Consider the following 6,994-nt stretch of genomic DNA (forward strand, 5'->3'; position numbering starts at 1 on the left):
CAAGACCCCGTGTAAAAAGAGAAGGGGGTTGGCCCGTGGCCAGCCAGGTTTCAGGAAGAGACACAGGCAGTCGTCGGGGCTGAGCGCCCGTTTAACCTTGGAAGAAAGACCCAGAAGGAAAGACGTCAAACCAAAAAAAAAACACATCCTTGCCTTAATTGACATTGATCCTGTCCGTGCATGCGTGGCCGAACCATTCTCCCTCCAAACAATAACGTTTACTTCCTGTTTTGATAATGTGTCCGCTGCTCCGTATGACCTAACCAAGAGAGCCCCTTTCGGCCCGCAGCCCCGTCACCTGCATCTCTTAAGAGTCTGCAGACAAAGTGCATTACATAACGCCCTCGGATAAACAAAGGCAGTCTAGTTCACGGTTAGCTGCATTTCAGCTGATCTGCTTGCCCCGGCGGTCGATATATTTAGCCGGCTACATTTACACTGCCCCCGTTGTGTTTGATGGCTTTCTGTGTGGGGTTGGGATTCCACTCATATTGTCTAACTTTATTATCCTAGCTTGTGGGCATACCCGGCAGCTCCGGGCCGTCGCACGCCAGGGGGACATGATCTGCTCTGTTGTGTTCAGTTTAGGTTTAGTATGCTGTTACCGAGTCACGGATACGGAGCCCTCAGGATTTACGACACCCCCGGTTGTCTGGGTTTCATCTAGCGGTTGCACAAGAAGACACGCTGCTGGGGTTTATATGACCACGCGCATCGCCGGGGGATTTCTGAGCAGAGAACATCTGCTTGTCACGCATGAGCCGCCCTCCTCAAGGTCGTGCAGCGCTCCCGCCGCCCCCTCAGTTACAAATTACACACATCAATTCCAAGATGTGTACTTCAATGACTCCTTATCTTTCTTATCTGGAATAATGATGCAACTCTCATCGGAAACTGGAACAAACTGAAGAGGAGCGCAAAAAGTTGTTTATGCAAATTTAAACACGGGTTTATCGTTAACTGGTGGTTTCCTCGTTGTGGGAGCGAATAGATTTCAACGCACATTTACTCTGTGCCACTGGTCAATTAGGGGCTGTCATGTGTGAAGATGGAAGCAGGACGCAAATGTCCCGATTCCTCTTCAAAGCACTACCTGCACGTTTGTCAGGGAACCGAATCTGAGCATGTTTATTGTTCATTTGTGAGATGCGTATCAGGGATCAGGAACACTTTATTTGTCATTTCATGTTGTTTTCGTTTCGTCGTTTCTCCCAGCCCACAGAAGTGCAACACAAAGACAAAAGCACATATCCAAAAACTACAAGAACACATATATCCAAACTAACTAAAAAAATAAAAATAATATCACTGTCCAAGGGACCGAACGCCAGCCAGGAAGACTGTCGGAACTGCCAGTCCTCATGGCTTAGCAGTTAGCTTAGCCTGCCCCGCTTCCGCGTCCTGTCAGACCGCCCTCGGTGTTTCCTCTTCGTGCGCAGCTCCAGGCGGGGGCCGTGGTCCTTGGGCCCCCCGGACGCAGCGGACCAGGCTTCCTCAGCCGATCCAGCGCCAGCTCTCCCAAGCCAGACACCTTCGACACACCTTCCCGCACTCCACACGGCAATACGAAAAACACCACAGCCAATGCCTCTCGAGGCCGCTGCCAGACCACCCTCTGTGTTATCGGTACTGCCAGTGTGCATGTGCTAGCAGTTAGCTTAGCCTGCCCCACTTCCGCATCCTGTCAGATCGCCCTCAGTGTTACCTCTTCGGGCACAACTCCGGACGGGGCCATGGTCCCTGGGCCCACAGGACAGAGCAGACCAAGCTCTCCCAGCCATCAAATGAAGACAAACCTTAGATGCGGACGTGGACAAAGACACTGCATGGACTGTACTGGCTGAGGCCGCTGCAAGTGTGAATTCGCGCCGCCATCTTCCCACACGGGAAATGGTATCTATTATATAAATAAAAACATTCGATGCTGGAGCGCATCCCAGCAGTCATTGGGCGGCAGGCAGGGAGACACCCTGGACAGGCCGCCAGCCCATCACAGGGCATTCTAGAATATAAATAAATAAATAAACAAACAAATAAATAAATTAAAAAAAAATATATATATATCCAAATATCACAAAACAAATATGGGCCACCTTTGGCAAATATGTGGCACATGCAGCATTGCTATGGCTTGGTTCTGGCTCAGATCTGCCAAACAGGAGAGGACTGCCCAAGTGCCATCATTCCACGCATTATGTGGGCCGCATGAAGTGTCGGGTGTGGGACGGGTCCGGGCCACAGCAATTTTGCTATCTGGGAGGCTACCTCCTGGCAGAGATAACAAACAAGTTTCCACTGTTGATGTTATAGTCAACCAGCCAGGCACGCAACTTCAACAAATTCGATAAAGTGTAGCCACAATATTATCAGTGCACTGCCTTCAGTTCAATAAGAAAAATGGGTAACACTTTAGTATGGGGAACATATTCTAAGTAAAAAAACTTAATTACTAGTGAATCAGTAATGATCAAGATGTCACTTTAGTATGGGGAACATATTCTAAGTAACAAAAACTTAATTTACAGTAATTTAACACTATGAACACTTGTAGTTTTGTGTTTTGTTATGTAAGAACAGACCATATACATTAAGTGTTAGTAAGGGAGAATAACTCTTCTTGTGGTACTACCACCTTATAAAGTCCATACTAAGCAAAGCATATTGAGATGGTACTACTAATAAGCAATAATTCTGAGGTTATAGAGGGAAAACTCATAGTTAATGGCTTACTGCTTGTATAATAAGGCCATGCAGAATAAGGCATTAATGAGTACGTAATAATGACCAATTAAGAGCCAATATGTTGCTACTTTGCATGCTAATAAGCACCTAATTAATGGTGACTACGTTCCCCATACCAAAGTGTTACCGAAAAATGTGCACACAAACCTGGAGTTGGAGTTCCACCTCATTTGAGACATTCGTGGTAGCCTTCCCTTGCAAAATTCATCCAGTAATTTAGTCCGTTTGGGGGAACGTGTAAATTAATGCAGACAGTCCTCCCAGATTCATGAGAAAACATGAAGTAGATTGGCAGCAAGATCGTCAGTAGCTGTGAGTGCGGAGGCCATTGCGCTTAGTTCACTCAGAACCCGCCAAAGGCTCAGCTCTAAGTTGATGACAACACAGGGGCTAGCACTGACACACCGCAGGGCCCTGGGGCGTTCTGTCACTACACATCAACATTTGATTGGCTGATAGTTCAGTCACTCAAAGCTATAATAAGCTGCAGCTTTGGGCTTCAAGGAAAAGCTAGCAATACCGCTAGTGCTGGTCCAAGGAGCTGTGATGTGTTTACATGACATAAGAAATCCCTGCTCAGCCCCACCACAAAACAAGTAATTGAATTCAGAAACATTTCAGGCACACGTCAATAATTTAACTATGAAAAATAAATCGCTCTGTGATGGCCTGGCGGCCTGTGCAGGGTGTCTCCCCGCCTGCTGCCCAATGACTGCTGGGATAGGCCCCAGCATCCCGTGACCCCGATTGGGATAAGCGGCTTGGATAATAGATGGATAGATGGAAACAAATTTCCCTCTCACCCTGTTTCAGGTGGTGTATGTCTGTCTTCCTCAAACTCGGGCCCTCTACCAGAGGCCTGGGAGTTTGAGGGTTCTGCGCAGTATCTTAGCTGTGCTAGGATGACACTCTTCTGGAACGAGACCTCAGATGTTTTTCCTGGAATCTGATGGAGCCATTCTAGCAGTTTAGGGGTCACAGCCCCTAGTGCTCCTATTACCACTGGGACTACTGTGGATTCCACATTTCACCTTCCACATCCAACCTAGTTCTTCCTTCAGCACTTGGTATTTCTCTAGACTCTCGTGCTCTTTCTTCCTGACGTTGCCGTCATTCAGGATTGCTACATCAATCGCTACTGCTGTCTTCTGTTCCTTGTTGACCACCACAATGTTTGGTTGGTTAGCCAGCACCTGCTTGTCAGTCTGGAACTTGAAGTCCCACAGGATATTAGCTCGGCCATTCTCAGCCACCTTTGGCGGTGTCTCCCATTTGTGCTTGGAGACCTCAAGTCTGTATTCAGCACAGGTATTCCTGTACACTGTCCAAGCCACTTGGTTATGCATTTCAGCGTACACTTTCCCAGCTAGCATTTCACACCCTGCTATGAAGTGCTGGACTGTCTGAAGGGCGTCTTTGCACAGCCTGCACCTTGGATCTTCTCTGGTGTGGTAGACCCCTGCCTCAAGCAAGCTGGTGCTGAGTGGCTGTTCTTGTGCTGCTATGATCAGAGGCTGTGCGCTGTCCTTCAGTCCAGCCTTTTCTGGCCACTGGTAGGATTTCTCTCAGCCATGTCTTATATCTGTTGATGGTACATCCTGTGGAGGGGCTTGGTCTTCCATGATACCTCCTCTTCTTCTTCCTCCTCATGAGAAGAATATACATATATATATATATATATATATATATATCAACACGGATACAGGAAAAAAGATTTTAATGCATAGCAGCACAGGCCTGTTTTGTGCGTCTCGCACTCATCAGCTGCTAATGAGTGTGAGAAAAAAAACGCTGTATTTATATATATATGTATACAAAGATGAATTCCCACTGAAAAAAAACATAAACAAACAGTCAACGGATACTAGTCAAGCAGCAAAGTATGTACAGCCCTCAGAGCTGGCCATCCACAGGTTCAGAATCAAGACAGCTAGCAGAACGGGGCCCGTTATCTCATCCCAACTGAATTAAGTAGAATTGAAAGGGAATATGGCAGCAGATACTGAGTGTATGTATGTGTGTGTGGGGGGGGGGCAGCAGAGAGGGTCTGCAGCAGTACTACAGGTCAAAGGGAGGCACTCCTCGGCACGTGCACAAACGAACTGTCCTCTTCAGCATAGCCTCCAGCGCACACAGGATCACGTGAAACGGGGATAACCGCCAAGCATCCTACTGTCTGGAGCAGGATGCCTGGCTGTCATCTTCACCCTGACTGAGTGACTTCCCATGTGTTCTGGACAGAGGTGAAAATGAGATAAAAGGAGAGGGATCTTGAGAAGGAAAAATGAGGGGGAGAAGAGAGAGCGGGGGGGGGGGAGATGGGGGAGAGAACGGTAGTTATCAAGGCGGCTACAGTGATCTTCTCCCTTCATATTTCCAGCCTCATCGAATTCACAGATCCCTATCTGTCTCGTGCGAGACGTGCCCTCAGCATGCGTCCTATATAGAGCTACTTGAGTATGAAGAGAGGTGAATGTTCGTATGAGGGGAGAGCATGTCTGGTGTAACGTGCTGTTCATCAGAACGGCAGCACAAAGAGTGGGCAGGTGATAATAAGATCTGTCACTATGCTTTAATATCACTTGGCCGTGGGCCGTATTATCCGCAAGAAATGACGTACTCACTCTGCTGCCCAGGAATTGCAAGTAACGTTTCCATGTCTGATAGGCCATGGTAAAATGTTTTGCTGGGGAGCAGAGTACAGTATGTTGAACTAAGGACTATAATATGGTACGCATACTAATACATAGATTCTATGTATTAGTATGTGCACCATGTTATGCTGGTTATATGCTGGACCTTCTATGTCATAGGTCCAGCATATAACCTATAGAGGTCAGCACTATGTCACTGGAATTTGTTCGATGAGATTCGAAGTGATCTCCAGTTTTTTTGTTTTTTTTTTAAATTTCTGGATATCTTCTCAGCAGTCAAGGCGCGTAGTGAAAAAGACACAATGGAATTACATTAGCTATGATTAAACAAAATAATCCCTCCCTAATGTGAGTAGATGAGGACTTGGCAATTCATTGTCGTGAGTTGAACGTTTAGAGATGAAGTATTCCCTAAACTGGCTCACGCCCCGTTGACAAATAATCCTGAGAAGCTGTCACCCCTGCGAATATATTCCTAGACAATAAACTTTAGATATCAGATCAGATCGTTTGCCAGTGTGTAAATCTGCAGGCTTGCCCCCACAAATTATAGTCAGTGATAGTGTTGGGATAGTAAAAGGTGAAGCTTTTGCCTCTGTTTCTGTGACTTCCTCCAGCTTGGTCGGGCGTCCCTACAGACACAACTGGCCGTGTCTGTGGGTGGAAGCCGGGTGTGGGTATGTGTCCCGGTCGCTGCACTAGCGTCTCCTCTGGTTGGTTGGGGCGCCGTCCGGGGGGGGGGGGTACTGGGGGGAATAGCGTGATCCTACGTCCCCCTGGCGAAAGTCCTCACTGGCAGGTTAAAAGAAGTGGCTGGTGACTCCGTGTGTATTGGAGGAGGCACGGCAGAGGGGGTGGAGCAGCGACCGGGACGGCTCGGAAAAGTGGGGTAATTGGTGGGATACAGCCATCCATTATCCAAACTGCTTATCCTGCTCTCAGGGTCGCGGGGATTGGGGAGAAAAAGGGGGGGGGGGCAGCCTTTCTAATTGGACTCGAGAGCGACAGCTTAAGATGTTATCGGGGCCCAGTCTATCCCAACATCAACACGACTAGGTCAAAGCCTAGTGGCTGGACTGTGTATGGTCAATGTTTGAAATTGGGACCAATTTGTTACAGGGATAGTCAGAGGTAGTGCCGTATATAATGGGAATTCTCGTAAGCTATACTAACTTATAAGCAAACTGCTTTTTTTAGCCATCATTTTTACCTTAACCTACATTACAAGCAGCTAGCTAGCAGAAAGTAGCTTCTGTTCCTCTGTGCAATGGACAGGCTGTACACGTACACTGAGAGGAAGAGGAGGGGCGGCTCACTATCTGGCATTTGAGAAAAGCTCTGCAAACAAGAATTGTTTTATTTTTATTGGTCAGATAATTGAAACTGTATTCATTGGCCGCTATTCACTGAATGACCCAGCAAAAAAAGGAAGCCTTCTGTTTTGGTGGGCTTGAGTGCCAAGTGGGTTGGCCCGGGCCCACCTCGGCCCACCTACAGCTATGCGGCAGTCACAGGGCATGGAAAGGCTACTGGGGGGTGGGGGCAATAAGGACAAGTGATGACATAATGTGGCAACCACCTAACATTAACACGGGCCT

Source organism: Lampris incognitus, chromosome 5, assembly GCF_029633865.1.
Source record: "Lampris incognitus isolate fLamInc1 chromosome 5, fLamInc1.hap2, whole genome shotgun sequence".
NCBI lineage: Eukaryota > Metazoa > Chordata > Actinopteri > Lampriformes > Lampridae > Lampris > Lampris incognitus.